The 21,978-nt window shown below is 45.8% G+C and overlaps 1 protein-coding gene and 1 long non-coding RNA gene across 2 annotated transcripts in view; one reads left to right on the top strand and one right to left on the bottom strand.

The window, feature by feature from the left end:
* The window catches only part of LOC106559410, a 62,793-nt gene that overhangs the window by 26,228 nt on the left and 14,587 nt on the right, over positions 1-21,978 (top strand). The window contains exon 2 of the long non-coding RNA XR_005365810.1: positions 20,451-20,545. This is a non-coding gene — a long non-coding RNA (uncharacterized LOC106559410). The remainder of the gene's footprint in view (positions 1-20,450; positions 20,546-21,978) is intronic.
* THADA (THADA armadillo repeat containing) overlaps positions 1-21,978 on the bottom strand; it is a 327,437-nt gene that overhangs the window by 21,021 nt on the left and 284,438 nt on the right.

A 21,978-nucleotide genomic window follows, 5' to 3' on the forward strand; every position in this document is an offset into this window, starting at 1 on the left:
TCAGAGTACTCAGCTGTACCTAGTTTTGTGTGCAACTCACTGTCCTGTTTCTTGTGGCTACTGCCAAAGCTCAAAGGGAAGGAGTAGGTGCATGTGAGCTTTGTCCATGGCCACTCCAGAGCAGGTTGATGAAGGCCTGGTGTGGGAAGGGGTCACAGGGTAAAGAGTGGGCTGGGTCCAGCCCGGAGATGGTCTGGACAACAGCATCTGGCCTACACCTGATGCTCGGGTGCAGGTGCAAAGTCAGCCCTTCTCCCCAGGTGCTCCACCCTCTCTAGCGGCACTTCCCTTGTGCTCTGTGGAGCCTCCCAAAATGTTCAATCACCTCCATCTCTTTGTGGAAGAGGAATAAAGCACAAGAGGTGCTTGTGCTTTATTCCTTTCTGCTAGGTCACCCACCCCAATCTGAGGGGCAATCCGACCCCTTCTCCCCATCTCCCTGACTCTGCCTGATGAGCCAGTGAGGAGGTGGGATACAGTGAGGATGCCTGCAGACGGAGAAGCTCTGGGGGGCGATGCTGGGTAACTTGAGTCCCCTTTGGCCATCAGCCTCCTCTTCCTCTGCCTGGGCAGAGTTCAAGGGTGCTGCAGACAGTCTACATTCCGCAGTGACCAGCGTGGATCTCACCATTCTTTCTCTTTTCCCTTTCCTTAAAGTCATTCCAGTTTTCTTTAGTTTATTTCCCTTCTTTCTCTTAAAGGAAATTTCTTCTCAGCCTGAGCTCTGAAGACTGACTAGTTCTTTTGGAGTTCTTCCTAAGCTTCTCTGACTCTCAGGGCCAGTACCCACCTCCCTTACTCTCCCCTTGGTCCCCCCATTCCCATTCTCAACCCTTTTAGCTTATTCAGGGCTTGAGGTGGGAGACAGGAAGAAAACCCAACAAGTGATTCATTTTAGCAAAGCTGTCATGAGCATAAGGCGCTGTGCCAGTCAGAAGCCAGAACTCCCCAAAACATGTGTCCAGTCTAAGCATGGGACACAAAGCACAGAGCACAAGATGGGGGTTTGTTCCTTTTTTTTGGGGGGGGGGGGGGTTTGTTCCTTTATTCTGGGCCACTGAGTTACCTTCTCATTCAATTCTTCCTCTGCTTCAATCCAACTTTCGAGTGGCCCCCAAGCCCCTTAGCACCCTACCCCTTCCCCAACATACTAGTGGACTATGGAAGGTAGTGGTACAGATGGTCCTGAAATGTAACTGAAGACTAGAAATTTAAAATCAGAAAAATTCAGGAAGATAATTTTTGTCCTGAGGATGTTACCACTACCATCTATCTCTTAGCCTTATCTAGAATCCAGAAAGCTCCTTTATAGGTAGCTCTCGCCTCACTCTCAGGCTTTTACAGCTTTAAGTAGAACAAAAACAGTCCACAGAAATATGGCAAGTTCATCAAGGGATGAATGATCCCTAAACTCACAAGGTAATTTTAAGATTTATAAACAGTGCTCAAAATGTTAAGTAGCTGTGATTTCAAAATTTCTGGAAATTTTATACCTTGAAAGTGAGTTCACTCGCAGGCTTCTCAAGGGCCTTTCCTATCATCAGTTCCTTGTGGCCAGGACTCCCCATCGGCCTCCCCTGAATTGCTGCCCACCTCCCAAAGGTGTGGGAAACTACTGCTGCCATGGCTCTGGGATGATGGGAATGGGGTGGCTGGGGTGAGGGAGGGGAATGGAAAGGCCACAGAAAATCTGTCTTCAACAACAAGCCAAGGAAGAGATGACAATTTAGAGAACACAGGTCAATAAGTTAGTTGGGTTTCTAGCCAACTAAAAAAAGGAAAAAAAGTCAAACTGTTGTAGGGTGGATTCAAACTAGCTGCTAGGAAGAGTGCCTGGGTTCTCTGAGTGCCCAGAAGAGTCCACTGCTTCTTTTCTCTCAGGACCAGTCTTTGATGGGAAGGGTGGAAGGGGGTTTAGAAGGAAAAATTCTGGGAAGAAGTGGGCTGCATTTGACCTTAAGCATGTTTTGATCTAGCCATGAATGTTACTGCTGAAAATAATCAACATACCACTAAACTGACAATGGCTCAATAGCACATGACAAAATTCACAACTGACCAAAGAAGTTATTTTGTCAGTAACACTGAAATCTGCAGAAAATAACAATAGCAACTGGGGGGAGAATGCGACCCAATGGAAGAACACCCACTTAAAAAAAAAAAATACTGAAATCTAAAACCCAGGTATGGTAAAACTCTTATTGACTAAAATTTCTAACCAGAAAGTCAAGTCTTTATTGTTAAATTTATGCCTAAAAGAGCTGATACTTAAGAAAATAAAGGAGAACATCAGAAATGGTTTCAGGCTCTGTGTAGAAAATTGATCAAAGAATTCAACTGTCCTGATGGAGTTACAAATAGTTTCTTGATGAAAATTAATCAGGGTTGGTGTAATACAGATGAAAACTGTATTTAGTTAGTTAGAATTTTGGACTTTAGTCCTCTATCAAGAAGGAGTAGTCTGGCCTGCTTCCACAACGTCCCAGTCCCTAAGCTCACCCCTTTCGCCTCTTACCTGGCTGGACACTTGGGCAGTGGGCACTGTGCTCTGGAGCCCCTGGGCCTCTCTGCAGCTCTCTCCTCTGCCACTCACTGCCGTGTCTTCTCAGGGATCTCGTGTCCTCCGCCCTCACCTCTGCATGTGGGTAGCTGTCACAATGCCAGGACCTCGGGATTACGATCTGAGCCAAAGGCAGATGCTCAACCACTAAGCCACCCAGGTGCTTCCTCCCTCTTTCCAGTTGTCTTCCTCTCCTCCATGCCGCCCTCCCTCCACCCTATAGTCAAGGTGATACTTCTAAAGCCTCCTTTATAAAAGCCCTCAGTGGCTCCTCAAAGCTGAGTGTCCTAGTTCCTCACCCTAAAGGGCTCTTTCTGCCTGGCTCCCTCTACCCCATCGTCAGTCTATTGCTCTCCTCACTTATCACTCTTTCACTCCGTACCAGCCATGGGTGTTTTAAGTTCACATATTCCTTTATTCTGGGCCACTGAGTTCCCTTCTCACTCAATTCTTCCCCTGGCTTAGTCCAATCTTTGAGGGCCCCCAAGCCCCTTAGCTCCCTATCATTTCCCCAGACTGTCTTCCTTCTGATTACCAGCATTTCTTTGGTGACCTTATTCACTTCCAGAGAAACTCCTGACTCCTCAGTCTTATTCTTTCAGTTTCTTCCAGGTCTAACAGAGTGAAGTCAACATGTCTTGGGGTCTGGGTCTGGGGTGGTATATGCCCACTATTCCTTGACAGAGTGGATCTAGGAGAATGTCCATCAAGAAGGAAACTCCAGGGGCATCTGGCTGGCTGAGTCAGAAGAGCATGTGACTCTTGATCTCAGGAAGATGAATTCAAGCCCCACATTGCGCAGAAAGCTTACTAAAAAAAATTTAAAAAAGGGGGACCTCCAGTTAAACCTAGAATTACAATACAGCAATTCCAAGAACCGAAATCAGGGACTCAAACAAAAACTTGTACATCCATATTTATAGCAGCACTACTCAGAGTAGCCAAAGGTAGAAACAACCCAAATGTCCATCATGGATGACTAGATGAACAAAATATAGTACCTCCACATAGTAGAGTATTAGGCACAAGGAAAGCACTGATACACGTTACCACATACCACAGAGATGAAGCTTGAGAACATTATGCCGAGTGAAAAAAGCCAGGCACACAAGTATTATATGATTTCGTTTATATGAAATACCCAGAAAAGGAAGAGCTGGAGACAGAAAGAAGACTGGTGGTTGCCAGGGGCTGGGAGGGAAAGGGGAGTCAGAGTGGTTGCTTAATGGACATGGGTGTTTTTGAGGGGCTAAGGGAGCATGATGAAAAGGCTCTGGGGGTGCGTGGGTGGCTCAGTCTGCTGAGCGTCTGCCTTCGGCTCAGGTCACGATCCCAGGGTCCTGGGATCAAGTCCCCCATCAGGCTCCCTGCTCCTTGGAGAGTCTGCTTCTCTCTCTCTCCCTCTGGCCCTCCCCCCGTGTGTGCTCTCTCACTCTCTTTATTTCATAAATAAATAGATAAATAGTTTTGTTTTGTTTTAAAGAAAAGGCTCTGGAACTAGAGGGGATGGTTGTACAATATTATGAATATACTAAGTGCCACTGATTTTATACTTAAGATATTTAATCTTATGTTAAGTGAATTTTACCTCAATAAAAGACAACAAAAATACAAAAAATAAAGGATCTCCTTGGGGCTGGAGCCAGAGTGTGCTAAGAACAGAGGATGGCAGATAATTCAGTTCTGTGCTCCTGCGGCTTTAAGAAAAGAGGGTAGGTAAGAAAGAGCCACCTCAATGAGTAGTGCTCCCTGGCACACACATCCCCAAGACTAACTCTGAGCAGGGTTGTGAGGGGTGGATGGATGAAGGTAGACATGGGGGTTAGAGGAGGTGTACATGGGACTAGCCCTCCCTCCCCACTGCTGGAGCTGGGCTCATACAAAGATGAGAGATACAGGACCTGTTGGGACTAGAAAGGTGGCAAGCCTAGGAGGGTGGTCTGAACAGCCACTGAGGAGGGAATCCTTGTTTTCTTATTCATTTGGTAATAAAACAAGACATATTATGTCTAAAAGCACCTGCGAGGTAAGACCTATGTAAGTGGATCCCCTGAAATAGAATTTTATGCAGAGAGCAGGGATCAGATCACAAAGCTGCAAGGAGAAATCTCCTTGCCCAAATTACACAGACCCACTTGTCTGGTTTCCATTTCATTGCCTGAGTCTGTTTTATAGTTGTGCTTTTTCATGAGAGCTTTTAAGGAAGGCTATTCCCTGACGTCATGCAAAAAAAATGTCCAAATACAATTACATTACTGAGCGGCGCTTTTGGAAGTGAACGTGGCCTGGAAGCTTGCTGGTGTCCCGTTCCCTTCCCTTTAAAGCCATTTGTCTGCTCTCTAAAAGCAGAAGCCCTCAATGCCAGTCCTCCTGGTCCCTCTATGCTCAGAGCACCCCATAGCACCGACGTGGGAAATGCACACAGCACCGGGTACCCCCAGAGCAGGAGAGTGGATGGGTGGGCAGGGGGGCGTCCGGCCGGGGCGCGCCCAGCACAGCGCACAGTCCTGAGCCAGCGTGTCTAATGCTGCACATCCTACAATCGAGGTGAGGGAACAGAGCCCCCCATCTACTGGCTTTTCCGAGAATCTACTCTAAAACCGCCTTCCCATTTCCTTCCTTATGCTCAAGCCTTCTTCAGATTTGCCCTCAGGCTTGGGGAGTGGATTTTCTTAAACTATATTAGGAAAAACACCTCTTTTCAATCCAAATCTTTTCTACTGTGAGCAAATTCTCCACTTTTTTCATCCTTGGTTCATTCCTATCTCCTCCGGGCAGAACATTGCTCGCTTTCCAGTAGAGGCTATTCCTTCCTTCCTTGGTCTCTGACTCAGACAGATCAGCACCTCCTTCCTCCACTTCTAGAAGCCACTCTCTCCTCCTCTCTCAACAATCTGTCTTCCCTTGAAGCTCATAGTAGCTACCTCTCCATTTTTGTTAACTTCAGCTAGAGACCTGGCCTTTCTCAGGGACACACAGACTTGTTGCCACCCCACTGGTGACCTCCATATCCATAAACGTGTCTCTCCCAGAATTTGGGTTCACCATTCTTCAACCTTCTCAATTCCAATACTTTCCATCTCCAATTTCACTCCACTCACAACAAGCATGAGAGTGGAGGTCTCTTCAGTTGAGAACCTGGCATTACTGAGAATTGTTTCAACCTCAAGGTCTCAAGTTCTTTTTTTTTTTTTTTAAATAAGATCATTTATTTATTTATTTATTTGAGGGAGTGAGGGAGGGAGGAAGAGAGAAAAAGAGAGAGAGAGAAAGAGAGAGAGAGAGAGAACAAGCAGAGCAGGGGAGGAGCAGAGGGAGAAGGAGAAGAAGACTCCCCACTGAGCAGGGAGCCCGATGTGGGATCATGACCTGAGCCGAAGGCAGATACTTAACCAGCTGAGCCACCCAGGTGCCCCTCAAGATCTCAAGTTCTAAGGCTTCCCATCACTTTTTGTTTGTTTTGTAATTTTTTTTTTTAAGATTTATTATTTGAAAGAGCATGCAAGTCGGGAGGGGCAGAGGGAGAGAGAAACTTCCAAGTCTCTCCTGGAGGTTGATCTCATGACCCATGAGACCATGACCTGAGCTGAAATCAAGAGTTGGACACTCAATTGACTCATCCACCCAGACGCCCCTGTTTTGCTTTTTATTTATTTATTTTTTCTGTTTTGCTTTTCAAAGTAAAAAGCACTAGGTTTTACTGTGCTGTGCATGGAGCCTAGTGTGGGACTTGAACTCTAGACTTTGCGATCAAGATCTGAGCTGAGATCAGATGCTTAACCAACTAAGTCACCCAGGTACCCCCTCCTTTTCATTACTTTTAAATGAACATCCCCATTGCCAACATTCACTGAGTACTTATTACACAAGTACTATCATAAGTACCTCATATGTATTAATTACAACGACCTTTTGAAGGTTTTATGAGCCTCATTTTATAAGGTTAAGTGGAGACACAGGTTAGGATATGGGATTTAAACCACATAGTCTATATACAATATCATACACCATATGGCCTCTCTAATATTCCCAACATAACTGTTTAACCTTCTATTTCTTCCACTGAGACAACTCCCTCACACGAATCCTGACCCCATCAATGACCCTGCCTCTTCTCTCAGGCTATCACTTGCCTTTTCTTTCTTTTTTTTCTTTTCTTTACTTCCTTTTCTTTACTTGTACTTTTATTTAATTTAGGACTTTGAGTTCGTGTGCGGGGAGTGATATTGATCGGCATTGACGGTCGGGGGGAGGGGCGGGAGGTGAGGGATGGGCGGATGCGGAAGGGAGGGAGTGAGGGAGGGAGGGAGGGATTGGGAGGGGGGTAGGGAGGGGGTTGAGGGAGGGAGGGAGGTACTTTGAGTCTTCTTTCTTTTCGTTGTTCTTTGATCTTTTTAGTCTTTCTTTATTTTCGGACTTCCTTCATTCCTGCCTTTCTTTCTTCTTTCTTCTTTCTCTTCCCCTTTCTTCCTCCCTCCCTCCCTCCCTTCCTTCCTTTTTTTTGCCTTTTCATTACATACCCTGGCCTCCCTGGTCTGTGATACTCTTCCAGCCCCCAACCCCCATGTCAAATTGACCTGCCACCAGGCTCAACAGTGCTCCATAACCACCTCTCTGCGAACCCAAGCGAATCGACCGCTCTAGTCTGTGCCACTGATTCCAGCCAGAGAGGGGCAGTATGTCAATTACGCTCTCTATAAATTTAAACTATTCAATCTCAGCTGGCCTCCCACTGGCCCCTGGCAATTCTTTCATTCATTTTTTGGTGACCCACAGCTAAATCTCTAAACAAACTGTTCTAACCTTCTCCCTGTCCCTATATCCCACTCCCTATCCACTCATTCTTACAGATAATCTTGTCTTCCACAAAGGATATTCCACCTAAGCTCAAACTTCTGTCCTCCCCAACTTCAAAATTTCTCTAATGATTCTTTTGAAACATTATCTTAAGGCAGAACAGGGCCTAAGAAATGTCATCTTAGGACAAGAGAGTAATGTCAACATTTATATGAGAGATAGCCCTGGAGAGGGAGGGGGGCCTAAAGACACATGAGAGAAAAGGACAGCATGGTTGGATAAAGGTCATGGGGATGGCATCAGGTCCTTTGTGAAAAATGTGTGGAGGTGAAGGAGGTTTTTGTTTTTGCTGAGTTTGGAGCAGGGGGGAAGAGAAGACGGATGATGTTACAGGGTAGCCTCCTACTTACTTCTGAACCCCTTGAAGTTAGCTTCTGACTGTCCTACTACCGGACCTTCTCTTTCAATTCTCCCTTCTGACATCTTCTCAGTCCCTATCCTCCTTGACCTGGCCTTTTGACAATGTTTGGCCTTTTGACCAACTCTGTCCTCTTGACAATTTTTCCTTCTGTGGGTTTCATGACAATGGAACTTCTTGATTTTCTTGATGAGTCCTCATTACTTCCTTTATTAGCTCCCCTCAGAAACTATTACAATACCCTCCTACAATGGCATTGCTATCCCCACCCTCAATCCATCCACTTATCTCCCTCATTCCATACATAGTTGAGCTCCTACCATGTGCCAAGCACATGGTAATTATTAAACTGTAGCTGAATTCATCTTAATGCACAGTTCTTTTTTTTAAGATTTTATTTATTTATTCATGAGAGACACACAGAGAGAGAGGCAGAGACATAGGCAGAGGGAGAAGCAGGCTCCATGCAGGGAGCCCGATGTGGGTCTCGATCCGGGGTCTCCAGGATCAGGCCCTGGGCTGAAGGCAGCACTAAACCGCTGAGCCACCCGGGCTGCCCTTAATGCACAGTTCTGATCATTTGTTCAGAAATTTTTACTGGTTCTCTGCCACAAATGATATCCAGATTTATTGGCCTGGTATTCTAGGTTTTAGTGGACATCTATTGTTTTTGTGGCCTAACTTCCATTAATTTTTTCAGGATACCTGGATCCCACACTCCCCCTACAGCCAGCCCCTCCATATCTTTTAGTCCATGTGGTTTGGGTGGGACCAGCCCTACTCTTAACTCCAGGCATGGACATCTGCCCCAGGTCCAAGCCACTCAGGGCATCATGTTCCCTGACTCAGATTAATTCTGAGACGGGCTGGAACTGGACGACAACCATTAAGAAAGCATTTAAAGGTAAAGGAACTCTACTGACACAGGCCTCAAATGATGATGCAAAGGCCAGAGCTGCTGCAGCTACCTTATAACTGCAAGGGCAGTGACAGCTTATCTGAAAATAGAATCAACCAAAGAGTAGAGGGGAGAAATGGCAAGAAACCAGGTCCTTGGGACACTGCTTGAATTCTTGAATTATGGCACATCTGAATCCAGCCCAAGCCCCAGAATTCGCACTTATATGACCCAATGTGCCCCTCAGTGCTCACGTGGTTGAGTCAGACTCTGTGACCTGTGTGTTTGGAAGAGTCCTACTTGATCCAGGGGTCTTGCATTGCATTCCTGCCCCGTCTGATCCCACCCTACTCATGCACTTGAGGCTTGTACTATACTTATTCATTTTCTGAGCAGGCCTCACACTTGGCCACCCCTGTCTTTCTGGAATGCTCCCTGTCTTTCTTGACTGAAATCATAACCACTCTTTAACAGTCACTTCTAATGAACCTTCCTCCAAGCGCTGTTCTTCTCCAATTTCCCCCAATGACAAATGTTTGTTGAATATACAACCAAATGAACACAAAATGACATAGAGAAACAGAGCCCAGTGGGGGTAGGGTACTCCATACTGCTGTACAGAGCTGGGTTCCAGCAATCATGTCCATTGTCCCTCAGGGGTGGGGATTTATTTTCTCCATCTCCCACTGGTCTAAATCCCGGCTTTCAACCCTCTTTGGCCTATCATTCGCCAAAATGTCTTCCTTGGGAAACTGGCTTTTTAGAATGCTAATAGATACTTAAAACAAAACAAATCAGAATGGAAAAACTCCAAACTCCAAAACCAACCAAAAGTGAAAACAAAAGATTTGGCTATTAAAAAAGTTGGAAAATTCTGGGTGAAACAAAGGTTTTTTGTTTGAAATTCGGGAGGTGGGGAGGTAGGGGAGACAGGGCATGTACCTTTCTCCAACTTACTCTTACTCATAAAACAGGTACTGGTTGCAGAAGGAAGTGCCACATTCTTCCCTGCAGACATGCTTTGGGGTTTAAGGCAGTGCGGGTTATTTTATATACACATATAAATATCCTTTCCTTTGTTCAAGGTGCCTATTTGCTCTGCACAGTGACTATTATGAACACAAAAAACTGTTCATTGTTAAATACGGCATGCTAAGTGGTTTTGCTTTCTGGCAAATCTCCAGACCATAATTATTAAGGGACTCGAGCTGCTGAGGAATTCTTGGGTTACAAGAGGCTTTGATCCTGCTCCTGCCTTCTTTCCCTGACCCAAATTTCCATGGGTGTGGCTGATGTGTATTGTTTCTTGCTGCTGTGGGGCAGGAGCTTTGAGCCTGGAAGGTGAGAGCTGAACAGACTCCCAGGTGATTGGGGGCTTGGGCCCCACAGCAACTGAGACAAGGCTCTGGCTAAATCTCTGTGCCTTTTGGAGTCCCAAATGGCTGTAACCAAGGGAATGCACAAGCTCCGTCCAAGTATCAGAGTCGGAATGCTGTGGCCTCTACGATTCAGTTTCCCACACATTCTGGGGAGCCCAGATTCTTCAGCCTCCCTCATTACTGGGTTTCCAGCTGGGAGAAAACCTCCGAACTAGATGAACTAGACGGCTGACGTGACTTTGCTCAGCAAAAGGCAACAGGCCTTGGGTGGGTGAGGCTTTGTTATTTTATTCCCATCAAAGTGGAGACGTCTGCTCCAAAATTCTTCGGGTGGCCATGTGGTGAGTGTTGACCTCCAACTGGCGTAGCTGCCTCCTCCATGGACGGAAGACACCTCCACTCAGTCGTAAACCTAAGTGAGGGCAAACTTTTCAAAGAGCCAGACTTCCTTCTACTGAAATATATGATGAAATGTCAAGGGGGGAGAGTCTATTCCTTTAGATTCTTTAAAATTTTCCCCTACCTGAAAGGAGAGATAGGTAAGAACACTAGATACTTATGAGCCCAAGACAGAAGGAATAAAAAGTCATCTTCCAAATGAAGTGGTGAGGTTCTCTAATTGGAGGAGAGGAAAGGATTCTACAGCCAACAGCAAGTTTCTGGCTTTTCAGCATTAAAAAATATCATTTAGCAACTGGATTGGGGATGGAATCTTGTTCACTTTTTGACACGTTTTTATTCACATTTTAATATAGTTTTTCTGAGACATGTGATCATTCCCATTTCACAGATGACAAAACTGAGGCCAAGCAATTAGAAGCAACTAGTTCAGGATAGAAGTGACTCCCTGACTCCCAGATCACTATTCTTTCTCCAAGATGGCACTGCCATTCACAGGTCTGCTTCCCAGATGGGAAGGCACCTTTGGGGTCATGGTGGTGGAGAGCAGGGATGGAGAAAAAAAAGGGCAGGGAGAGAATGGAAGAAATACAAACATCACAGTAGCTCAGGGCAGTGACTACAAAACAGAGGTTCTGATTCTGGAAGAGCTCAGAGAATTGCCCTGTCCCCCCACTCCTTTTGGAGAGGAAGCCAGAATGAAGTTGCCTTCCAAAGTCCTCTTTCATCAGGAGGGACAGGGAGGGAATGGAAGCAGAAGGCCACTGGGCTCTGGTTATTAGCTGCAAATCTAATATGTTCTTCGCTGTCTATCAGAGGCAGCTTCTTGCTGGGAACGAGCCAGTTGACCAATCACAAAGAGAAGAGAGCTGGACTCTGCTCTGGGCGGCTGGGCCCAGGGCCAAAGGCGAGGCTTTGGGCCAGTACAAGAGGCTTCTGAGCTCCTTCTCCTAAGTTGAATAGTCAGCTTAGCAGGATCCCCCCTTTGGTCCCCCACTTCAATCTTTCCCATTACCACCTTCCCTACTGGCATCCGTCTTTGGAAGTGCATGTGAATTCATTCTGGAAATGGGAGACCTTTCTTCTAGCTCAAGGTGAATGAAGGTCAATGATTCATAACAGCTAAAAATGAACTTGAGGCCACCTATCAATAAAAGGAAAATGAAACACACAAAGTTAAATTCCCCTGCTATTTAAATTATAGTAAGGAACCTAAAACCTTATTTAGTAATTATAACCAACACTCAAATATGCAAACTTTAATTACATGTTTCGGGCCAGCTAGAGCAAAACGAGGAAAAAGGAGAAGTGAGGGCAGGGGAAAGCCACAGACTATAAGAGAGGAAGGCAAGAGGCAGGAAGTGAGGTGTAGCTCAGGAGTTGGGGCAGCAAGGAAAGGGGGGGGGAGGCACCAACAGTGGGGTGGGGCGTTCAGGAGGTTCTGGGTGTCAGGTGACGTAAACTCCTGGTGATCTTCATCCTTAAACTTTCAGATGCCCCCTTTTGGAATGTGGGAGCCAAGGAAGCCCACTGGAGTAGAATTGCTGAATGAAATGGGGGTTACCCAGTTAAATTAGAACTTCAGATAAACAACGGATAACCTTTTAGCATAAGTATGTCCCAAATATTGCATGGGGCATAGTTATACAGAAAATACTATTCATGGTCATTCTGAAAAGCAGATTTATAGACCTGAATATTTATCTGCTAAATCTGGCAACCCTATATTGGAGGTCAAACCATTCTTTGGACCAAAGCCCAATTGGCCAGGCCGGTATTTACACAGAAGGTGGGGGCGGGGGGCCTGTGGAGGGGACATCAAGTTGAAAGTCACTTTTAAAAATAAGGAGTGAAGCAGCATAGAGGCTGGAGAGAAATCAGCAACTGGAAGAGATCAATCCTTGAGCTTTCTCCTCCTTGAGTTATTTCCTGCCATTCTTTTTCAGTACAGCTGGGGCTGTTGGCCCCTCTCCCTGCCAAGGGTTGCAGAGACTAGAAAAAGAGTAACTCTTCACAGGGTTACATTGGGATTGTGGGTAACTTGGCCAGTGTGGGGCCTCCTGAAGATTCTGGAATATTCTGGGGGTTCTTAGGCAGAGAGCAAGTTTACAGAACACTACAGAACAAGTAAAACCAAAACAAAACATAGTCCATAAGTTCTAGGGTGCTAAGTGAAAAAAAAAAAATCTTTTTATTTTTTAAAAGTAGGCTCCATGCCCAGAGGGAGCCCAACACAAGGCTTGAACTCACAACCCTATCAAGATCTGAGCTGAGATCAAGAGTGGGGCCTTAACTGATGGAGCCACCCAGGGTGCCCCCTAAAAATAAAATCTTAAACTCAATTTTAATCACTATAACTTTCTGAGTGACAGGACTGAGCCCATACCTTCACACTCACAGGAAAGGGGCAATGAGACTGCCTGCCACCAGAAGCTCCAGGTTCACGCTATGCTTGCTAAGAGGACACAGGATGACGTTGGCAGGGGCTAGCCCTGCTGTCCTCACAAAAGGGCCACAGAGGTCATCTTCGGGCACAAGAGTTGCCAATCCTGAGTCCTGATCCATGGACTCTGGGTAGGACCTTGCAAGTTTACAAATCACGACAATTGAGAAGGCACCTGCTCACTACAGCCCCTGCTCTTTACTGTGACTGCACACTCGGCTGGCTCACCCATTTATGCCCTATGCCAGGTCCCTGTGGGCACCAGAGACTGAATTCAGGATATACAGCCATCCAGGCTTGAAAAAATTACATATTTATATATAATAACAGTTATTTTTTTCAGGTAACAATATGCCAAGGGTACCTTTGGATGTCGGTTCATATAGATCTACTCTTTTTTTTAACTGCCTCATGGTACACGCATGTATCATGTTTCTTTAATCCTTTGAGTTGTACATATATCTTTGCGCACGTCCACTTATTTCCATAAGATATATTCCTCTGGAATTACCGGAATCAATTGACAAAAACATTAAAAATCTCTAAAGATATCATTAAGATACCATTAAGCTCCCTCCAAAAATGCACCGATTTACAGCCGAACCAGTAAGACATGGGGAATCAGGGCGCTGTTAGTTGGTCAGCGTTTCTTTATCATTAGCAAGGAGAGTGTGTTTTGTCCTGTGTGTACCATTCTTGGCTGTTTTTAATTCCACGAAGTGCTGGGTTTTTATCTCTTGCCTCTATTTCCACTACCTTCACTTAACTGATTTTGAGAGAATTACCTGTTTTTAGGGAGGACACTTTACTTGTCCATGACAGTGCAAGCATTTCCTCTGAGGATAGGTTCATCTGCTCAAATACAGATAGCCCTTTTCATCTGTTTGGGGTGTGAAAGGAGTCTCTAATTTTTATTTTGTCATTGGCAGAACTTCTTTAGATTGTGTATAAATAAAGAATTATGGCACTTTATTGTTGTATTTTTATTTCAAATGTCTAGTTTCCTTGCAGTTTGGTTAGAATGTGGCCTAGAAAGATTCCTAAAGATTCCTACCTTGTGGAATTGAGATTTTTCTTAGGGGCTTGAAATATAATCAATTTTTGCATATTTTTTGTACCTATTTGAGACGGATGCTTATTTTCTGTCCACAGAGTACATTTTTTTATACACACTTAAGCTTTAAAATATGGCATTCGAGTCCTTTTTAACCTTATTTATGTTTGGTCTGCTTGGCCTCATAAATTCTGAGAAAGGTGGGTTAAAGTATCCTACTGCGGTGATAACGTTAACAATTTTTTCCTAATATTTCTTACAGTGGTTTTTGGAGGGGGGGTGGGTAGATTTTTTACCTAATGTAAAAAGGTTCATGTCTGTGACATGTTCTTTGTTGACCATACCCTTTAATCACTATCATGGTCCAATTACCCCCCTTCCTCTTTCTATTCTTTTGTCTAAAATTTTAGTCTGCCTAATATTACTATTGCCACCCCTTTTAGTTGTCATTCGCCTGGAATAGTTTTGTTCATCCCTTTATTTTCAACCACTCCTTGTCATTTTAGGTGTAACTCTTGTATCAATGTGGCATGTAGCTAAATGTGCTCCTTTGTTCCTTAGTAAGGGAATTCTAGGTGATGTGCCCAGGCCAAAATAATACATTCCTCTGCACATCTTACAGCTTAAAAGGCCCATGTTACTAAGTTGTAGCCAGGGAGAGGTACGCTGAAGTGCACTGTGGGACTTTGGGAGGGCCCCTTCAAAGGGAGTAGGCTGGAGCCCTTCACTGCTCTCCTTTCTTTCCCTTCTTCTCATCAGCAATGAGGATGGGGTGGCTAATGCTTCTAGCAGCCATCTGGGATCAAGAGGTGCCCTTGAGAATAGAAGCCACGTGTCAGGATAGGGAAGCAGAAAGACACGGGAAGCCTAGGCCTGGGGCTAATGACTGAGAGCCCCTGATAAGCCTGGATTCCTTATGGACTACATAAACTTGAGAGAGAGAAACTTCCACTGTTTTGGCTTTTCTGTTACCTGTAGACATTAAGACTCCCAAAAGATACATCAGATTTTGCTCCCCACCCTTTTTGGGAGAAGCTCAATGTAAGAGTTATTGTCATTTTTCCTTTAATATTTGAGTCTCAATTCCTATTCCAGTGATATTAGTAGATGTATTAAAATGTTTAACAAACATATTTGGTCATTTCTTCCTCCCTCCCTCTCTTCCCTCCTTTCATGACTCTATCCTTACATAATCTCTACACCCAACATGGGGCTCGAACTCACAACCCTGAGGTCAAGAGTCATGTGCTCCTCTGACTGAGCCAGCCAGGTACCTCTGGGCATTTATTTCTGAAGAGATTTCCTTTAGGGTCTTGCTACTCTGAGTTGGGTCCCTTGACCAGCTACATTAACATCACCTTGGAGGTGGTAAGAGATGTGGAATCTCATGCCTTCCCCAAACCTACTGAATCCCCAACTCACGTCACAAGATCCTCAGATGGCCTGTGTACATCCTAGAGGGTGGGACCACTGCTTTAGGGGGCACCGCATCCCCTCCCCTCCTCTAGGTGATGATGTGTATTGATCTCCTGGATTCCCACAGAGAGCCAAGTCCTTAGCAGGGCATTCTTGGACCCTGATGTGGCCTTCACCTCTCCAGTTTAGCTCTGCTTCTTCCTCCATCACAGCCCATTCTCCACTTCTTTTGAGGGCTACTTCTACAGTTCCTTAGGCGTGTCAGGGCATTCCCTGGGCACATACTCAGACCTCTCCTAGTAGTCCACCAGTAGCCACTCCCTCTCCCTTGCTATCATAAGTTCAATTTAGTTCTGGGGGAGACATGTGCGCTTGCAGGTGATGTGTCTCACCCCTTCTCATACCTTTGTAGCTAAGATGGCCATTACCCAGACCTGGCCAAGGAGACATACAGAGATGGGCTTTAGAGGACATTTTTTCTCCCTGGATGAAAATTACCTTGAGATAAGAGAATTTTATCCTCCTTCTTCTTACCTAGAATATTGGAAGTGATGGCTGAAGGTGCAACCAGTCTTGTAACCATGAGAACAAGCATGAGGTCAAAAGCCAACATGTTGAGGATGACAAAGCAGAAAGACAAAAAAAAAAGAGCCAGGCCTTTGACTGGGAATCTCTGTTTCTCTGTTCCTCCCACCTCCTCTCTCTTCTCATCTGGTCCAAACTGACCCTTCCTTCAGCTCTGCTCTAGCTAGTATCACATGTATCAATGTGGCATGTAGCTAAATGTGCTCCTTTGTTCCTTAGTAAGGGAATTCTAGGTGATGTGCCCAGGCCAAAATAATACATTCCTCTGCACATCTTACAGCTTAACAGGACCATGTTACTAAGTTGTAGCCAGGGAGAGGTATGCCGAAGTGCACTGTGGGACTTTGGGAGGGCCCCTTCAAAGGGAGTAGGCTAGAGCCCTTCACTGCTCTCCTTTCTTTCCCTTCTTCTCATCTGCAACGAGGATGGGATGGATTCCTGATGGAATTAGAGTATATTTTAGTCCATTAGCTATATTATGCTGTATTCCTTTTTTTAATTTATAGTAACAGCTACATTAAGCCTGTCCTTATAAATGTCACTCATCTTCCCAAATCTCCCTGCCCACCAAATCCACCACTCTAGAATGAGAACAGTGGGCTTTTAGTTCTCTGAGACTTGGCAATTATTCTCCCCCATGGGTTTGAGCCAGCCATTTCTGATCTAGGCCAACCTCCCCTCCTTCTCCCATTCCCAGGTGGCCAGCCCTGGTTCTTGCAGGCTATGTCAGGGGGCACTTTGCCTATTGGGACTGATATTTTTAAATTTCTGTGGTTTCTGGGGAGTAGAAGTTGTAAAATGGAGTGAAAAGAAACTGAAGTTTGAAATTTGGTGAACTTTCCCCTGCCCCTTACATGTGAATAATGACTTGCTGATAGAAGCGGCTTTTTCAAAGATGAAAAACAATCTAAGATTTATGGACGAATCTGTTCAAAAAGAACCAGCGCTGTTTGTAGCCAAGGTGGAAACGTCAGGAGATTCCTAGATCTATTCCGGTTGGAGGAAGGGAAGGACAGAGAGGAGCCTGGAGGGTGGTGGGGGGGGGGGAGAAGGAGAAAAGATCATGGGGGGGGGGGGTTGGAATTAGGCCAGAGAAGAACATGGGGTGGTGAGCACTGGGAAAGGTTTCTCATGTCTGTTTCCTAAGTTCTACAGCAACATGAACGCGACAACCATTTCCAGCAAATGATGGTGAATGAAACAAACGAGACTGCTTTGCTGGCATTGTTTTTATGAAGAACCATGCCACACACACCTTCTACATGGACGGCGAGGGAAGATGGGGGCCAGGACAACTGTACATATGGAGATGAATGAACTCTTTACAGGACACTGCTTCTAAGGGTCCTGACCTCTTATTGTGAGCTTGGGAAGCCTTCAGGAAAATATTCCTGAGAGTTTTTCAGGGTCAAATCTATAACACTTGGCCAGAGTTCTGCTCCTTGTTGGACCAGTCTCTTAGAGCAACTGCTGTCCCCTGTCCCTCCAGTCCCTCCCCAAGAGGCCAGGGGTGGGGGCAGGGCCCTCCTGGGAGCAGTCCCAACACTGCATCTGGACAGCCTCCTGTGTCTTGTGGGTGCAGAGCCAACATTTTTGAGCGTATATTTTATGACCACAGTTTCAAAGTATAAAAATAGAGTGTGAAAAATAAAAACAGAACTCACAAGCAGAGCCTCAGCCTCCCTGCTGGTTAGAGAGGTTAGAGAAATAATAGAACGAGAGTAACCAAATTGAACACTTGAAGAGGGCTCCCTCGCCTTGGCAAGGAGAAATCCAGGGCCAGACTTGCGCACACTTTTGTAAGTGCTGAAGGCAGCGTGGCTCCCACTTAGAACGTCTGTTATCACTCCTGTCTCCCCTGGGGAGTTATTTATGAAGGAAGGTTTCCTGGCCAGCCTGCCAAGCAAGGCATCTTTCACAGGGACCGGCCCAGGCAGGAGGAGCTGAATGAAAAGCCCACAAAGGCTGTGGGTCGAGGTGCCACTCACTTCTGCTTCTTCAAACACACCCAAGCTGTAACTCAAAACCTGAAAACAACCCAAATCCTTCTCCAAACAAAAACCAAATCTTTTATGTCAGGTTCCATATATTTTCCTACCTCCATTCCCCATCCCAGCTTCTCTCCACAGCAGAAATCAATTTGCTTAACAGAGAAAATTCTGGGGAGTTTGCCTTCTTGAAGCTCTCATTTGGAACAGATTAAGGAGGAGGAGGCACGAATATGATTTTTTTTTCTTTTACTTTGAAACAAATTAACACACTTGAGACTTTGAGGCAGAACCACTATGTTCTATGTCTGGCTTTTAAAAGAAGAGGCGAATTTCATTTTCTGGCATAATGGGACTGCATTGCTTGGGGAGCCCTTGCCAACCCATTCTAATTAATTTATTATTTTAAAAAGTAGGCTTGATGCCAGCGTGGAGCCCAATATGAGGCTTGAACTTACAACCCTGAGATCAAGACCTGAGCTGAGATCAAGAGTCAGACACTTAACCGACCGAGCCACCCAGGTGCCCCCACCCCATCCCAATTTAGCCTGACTCTGAAGACCCAGCATGGATCACTGGGCATCCTGGGGCTCACTTTGAGGATGGGCAGGAGCCTCTCACCCAAAGACAGCTGCTCACCTCAACCCCCATGTGCACATTCATCTCCAAAAACCATGCTGCTAGAGCAATATGTCAGCCTGATGTGAGCTACTCAAGAATTTAACACACGCAGCTTCACTGAGATGGAGATCCAGCCCTTAAAAAGCTTACAGTGTGGGTGGGATCCTAACCAAGAAACAATGTAAGAGCTAAACAGTGTGGATCTGACAGAGAGAGAGAGAGAGAGAGAGAAACAAAGGCCCGGAGGCTTTGTGTAAAAGGAGGGCCTGGGGGCTGGACCTTGTGGAAACAGCCACATTTATGTAGGTCGATGACACACCAGGCACAAGGCCATATGGGTGAAAGCAGACAGGGAACGTGCAGGAAGAGATGGCCTCTAGGCTCTCTCCTCCATGTTCCTGTTCTTGGGTCTCTTCTAAGTGTGGTCTCCCCCACATCTCCATTAAAGAGATAGCTTTCTAGTAAATTCTGGCTATGGGTAATGCAATTGCAAAACCTGCTGTCTTGTTTTCTAAAAAAGTTTTTTGTTTGTTTGTTTTTTTTTGGCATTTTAGTTGATGTGTGTGGTCCTAAGAAATGTAATGTGGATAAGCAACTAAACTTGTCTTTTTTTTTTAAAAGATTTTATTTATTTATTCATAGAGATGCAAAGAGAGAGAGAGAGAGGCAGAGACAGAAGCAGGCTCCATGCAGAGAGTCCGATGTGGGACTCGATCCAGGGTCTCCAGGATCACGCCCTGGGCTGCAGGCGGCACCAAACCGCTGCGCCACCGGGGCTGCCCACACCTAAACTTGTCAAGCTGGTGAAAAAACTGAGATGAAAATCCTTATTGTTGATTACTAATTGCTGCCTTTTCTTATAAAATGGTCACAGGAGTTACTTAAAAAAATATGGATGCCAATACAGGGAAACCTATTGACTTTAGATGGAATAACACCCAAGAGGGCAGAGGCCCAAAAGTTAAGGCCAGAGGCTCTATCTCATTCATCTGTGTCCTCAGCTGTTAGCAAGCAGTCAGAACTTTCCAGGAACTTAATAATTAGTACCTGTGTGAAAATAAGAAGATCAGAAAGGGCGAGAAGTGAAGGTCCTATCTCCCCAAATCCATTCTTCCCTCCTTACACAAATAGACTCTTTACCTCTATACATGTCCACTTAATGCACATTTGTGAGCCTCCTTCGCTGAACCATGTGACACATGACTAAGTCCTGGATGATGAGACACCTCTGGATGTGGTGTTTATAATGTCCAGGTGGGCTATCCTTTCCCTCCTCCCCACTCATTGGACTGTGGATATGCAGTGGGATGGCAACTGCTACCTTGGATCATGAGCAGAATGGTGCCTACTAAAAGCAGCCAAACACCAAGAAAGAAGTGGGGGGGGGTCCCCTGGTGATTGTAGACCATTACAGCAGCATACTGAGCCCCCCCTTTTTTTTGAGAGAGAGAGAGAGAATGGGAAAGAGCATGCACATGTGCAACTAGGTGCATGAGTAGAGGGTGGGGGTGAACGGGGCAGAAGGAGGAAAGAATCTTAAGTAGGCTCCAAGCTGAGCATGGAGCCCAATGTGGGGCTTGATCTCACGACCCTGAGATCATGACTTGAGCTGTAACCAAGATCGGATGCTTAACTGACTGAGTCACCTAGGTGACCCATGAGCCTTTTATGTGAGGAGAGTGAAATAAGCTAACTTGTTTAAGCCACTTAAAAAAAAAAAAAAGATTTTATTTACTTGAGAGAGAGAGAGAGGGCGCACAAGCAGGGGCAGCCGCAGAGGGAGAGGGAGCCTGACATGGGGATCATGACCCAAGCCAAAGGCAGACACTTAACTGACTAAGCCACCCAGGCATGCATGTATACACCACTTTTACCTTGGGTCTCTGTTACAGGTGCCAAATCTATACCCTGACTAGAACACCAGTTGCTTCATGCTTGAGATCCCAAGAAAATACTTCAGAAAGTCTGTCTCAAGATATGCCCTGAAGTAAGATCCTTGGTTGTCCTTTACTAACTTGAGTACTTTGGCTGGAGGTAGGGGTGGGTGGAGAGGGAAATGGGGCAGGGGCGTGGGTGGAGGCAAGCTGCAGTCAGTGCCAACATTTGTCTCAGATCCTCACTTGATGCTCTCCACTCCTGTAGACCAACTTCACAAGAAACCACTTTTGAAAACCTGGATTACAGAACTACATGAGGATTTCCCACTCATTTAGATGATGTAGGCGTGACCTGGTCAAAGCATATCCCCTACAATCTCATTCTTCTCATGACATCAGTGTACATGTTCATGTCCAAACTGCTTCTGTGTCCTCTTTACAGAGAGCCACGTTGAAAGGAGTCCTGATTTACAACACACCAGCTCACACGTGTACCCAAATGTACACACACACACACACACACACTCACACACGCTCCATGTGTACAGTAAAAATACACCCTGTGAAGCCCTGTCACCACCAGAGCCACCTCCCATTTTGTTCTGCCTACACGACCTTTTGGCATGTGGATTCCTGTAGTCAAAGGAGGGCCATTGGGGGATCCCTGGGTGGCTCAGCGGTTTAGCACCTACCTTCAGCCCAGCGGGTGTGATCCTGGAGTCCTGGGATCGAGTCCCACATTGGGCTCCCTGCGTTGGAACCTGCTTCTCCCTCTGCCTGTCTCTGTATCTCTCTGTCTCATGAATAAATAAATAAAATCTTAAACAAACAAAAACAACAAAGGAGGGCTGTTGAGATCAAGGAAGCCTGGGTGATCAAGCTCAGACACTTGAGAACAGAACTTGGGAGGTTTCATGGGCAGCATGAGGGCTTTCCAGGCTCCAATGTTACTTTTCACAGCTCTTGGGATAACAGCAGGATGCTGAAGCATGAGAGGCTACTACAGGGCCCACATATACTTTTTTGGGCAGTTATGTTATCACAGTGCAGACTTGAACTCATTTGTTTTGGAGACCGGAGGAAGAAGGTCATCCTCTGGCCAGTCTGCAGGTGAGTGGACTTGGGTGGGAAAAGGGGTCATGTGCATGGCTATGTGTAGATGAAAGGTGTGGAGGGATTGCTCAGGGAAGGCATTCTCCAAGGAGCTGGGGTGGGAGGTGAATGCGGCTGGCCAGTCCAGGGATGAATGAAGATGGGGACCCATCTGGTCATCCCGACAAAGAGGTGATCCTAACTCCTGAGATTGGCTTAGGTTCCAGAAGGGAGATGGTTCACAATAGTCAGAAGAGGAATCCTGAGTCCTGGTGTGGCCTAGCTGAGGAAAGTAGAGGCTCCTGAGGTCGGAAGAGGAAAGCACAGAGATTCTCTGTGAGGCTGGGGCAGGAGAATGAAGATCACCGGGCACTGGGCTTGTCCTGACCAAACACGTCAGTGCCAGAGAACTGTGGGCTGATCATCACCCTCAGGGATCAGTCACCTTGGG

Source organism: Canis lupus, chromosome 10, assembly GCF_011100685.1.
Source record: "Canis lupus familiaris isolate Mischka breed German Shepherd chromosome 10, alternate assembly UU_Cfam_GSD_1.0, whole genome shotgun sequence".
Taxonomy (NCBI): domain Eukaryota; kingdom Metazoa; phylum Chordata; class Mammalia; order Carnivora; family Canidae; genus Canis; species Canis lupus.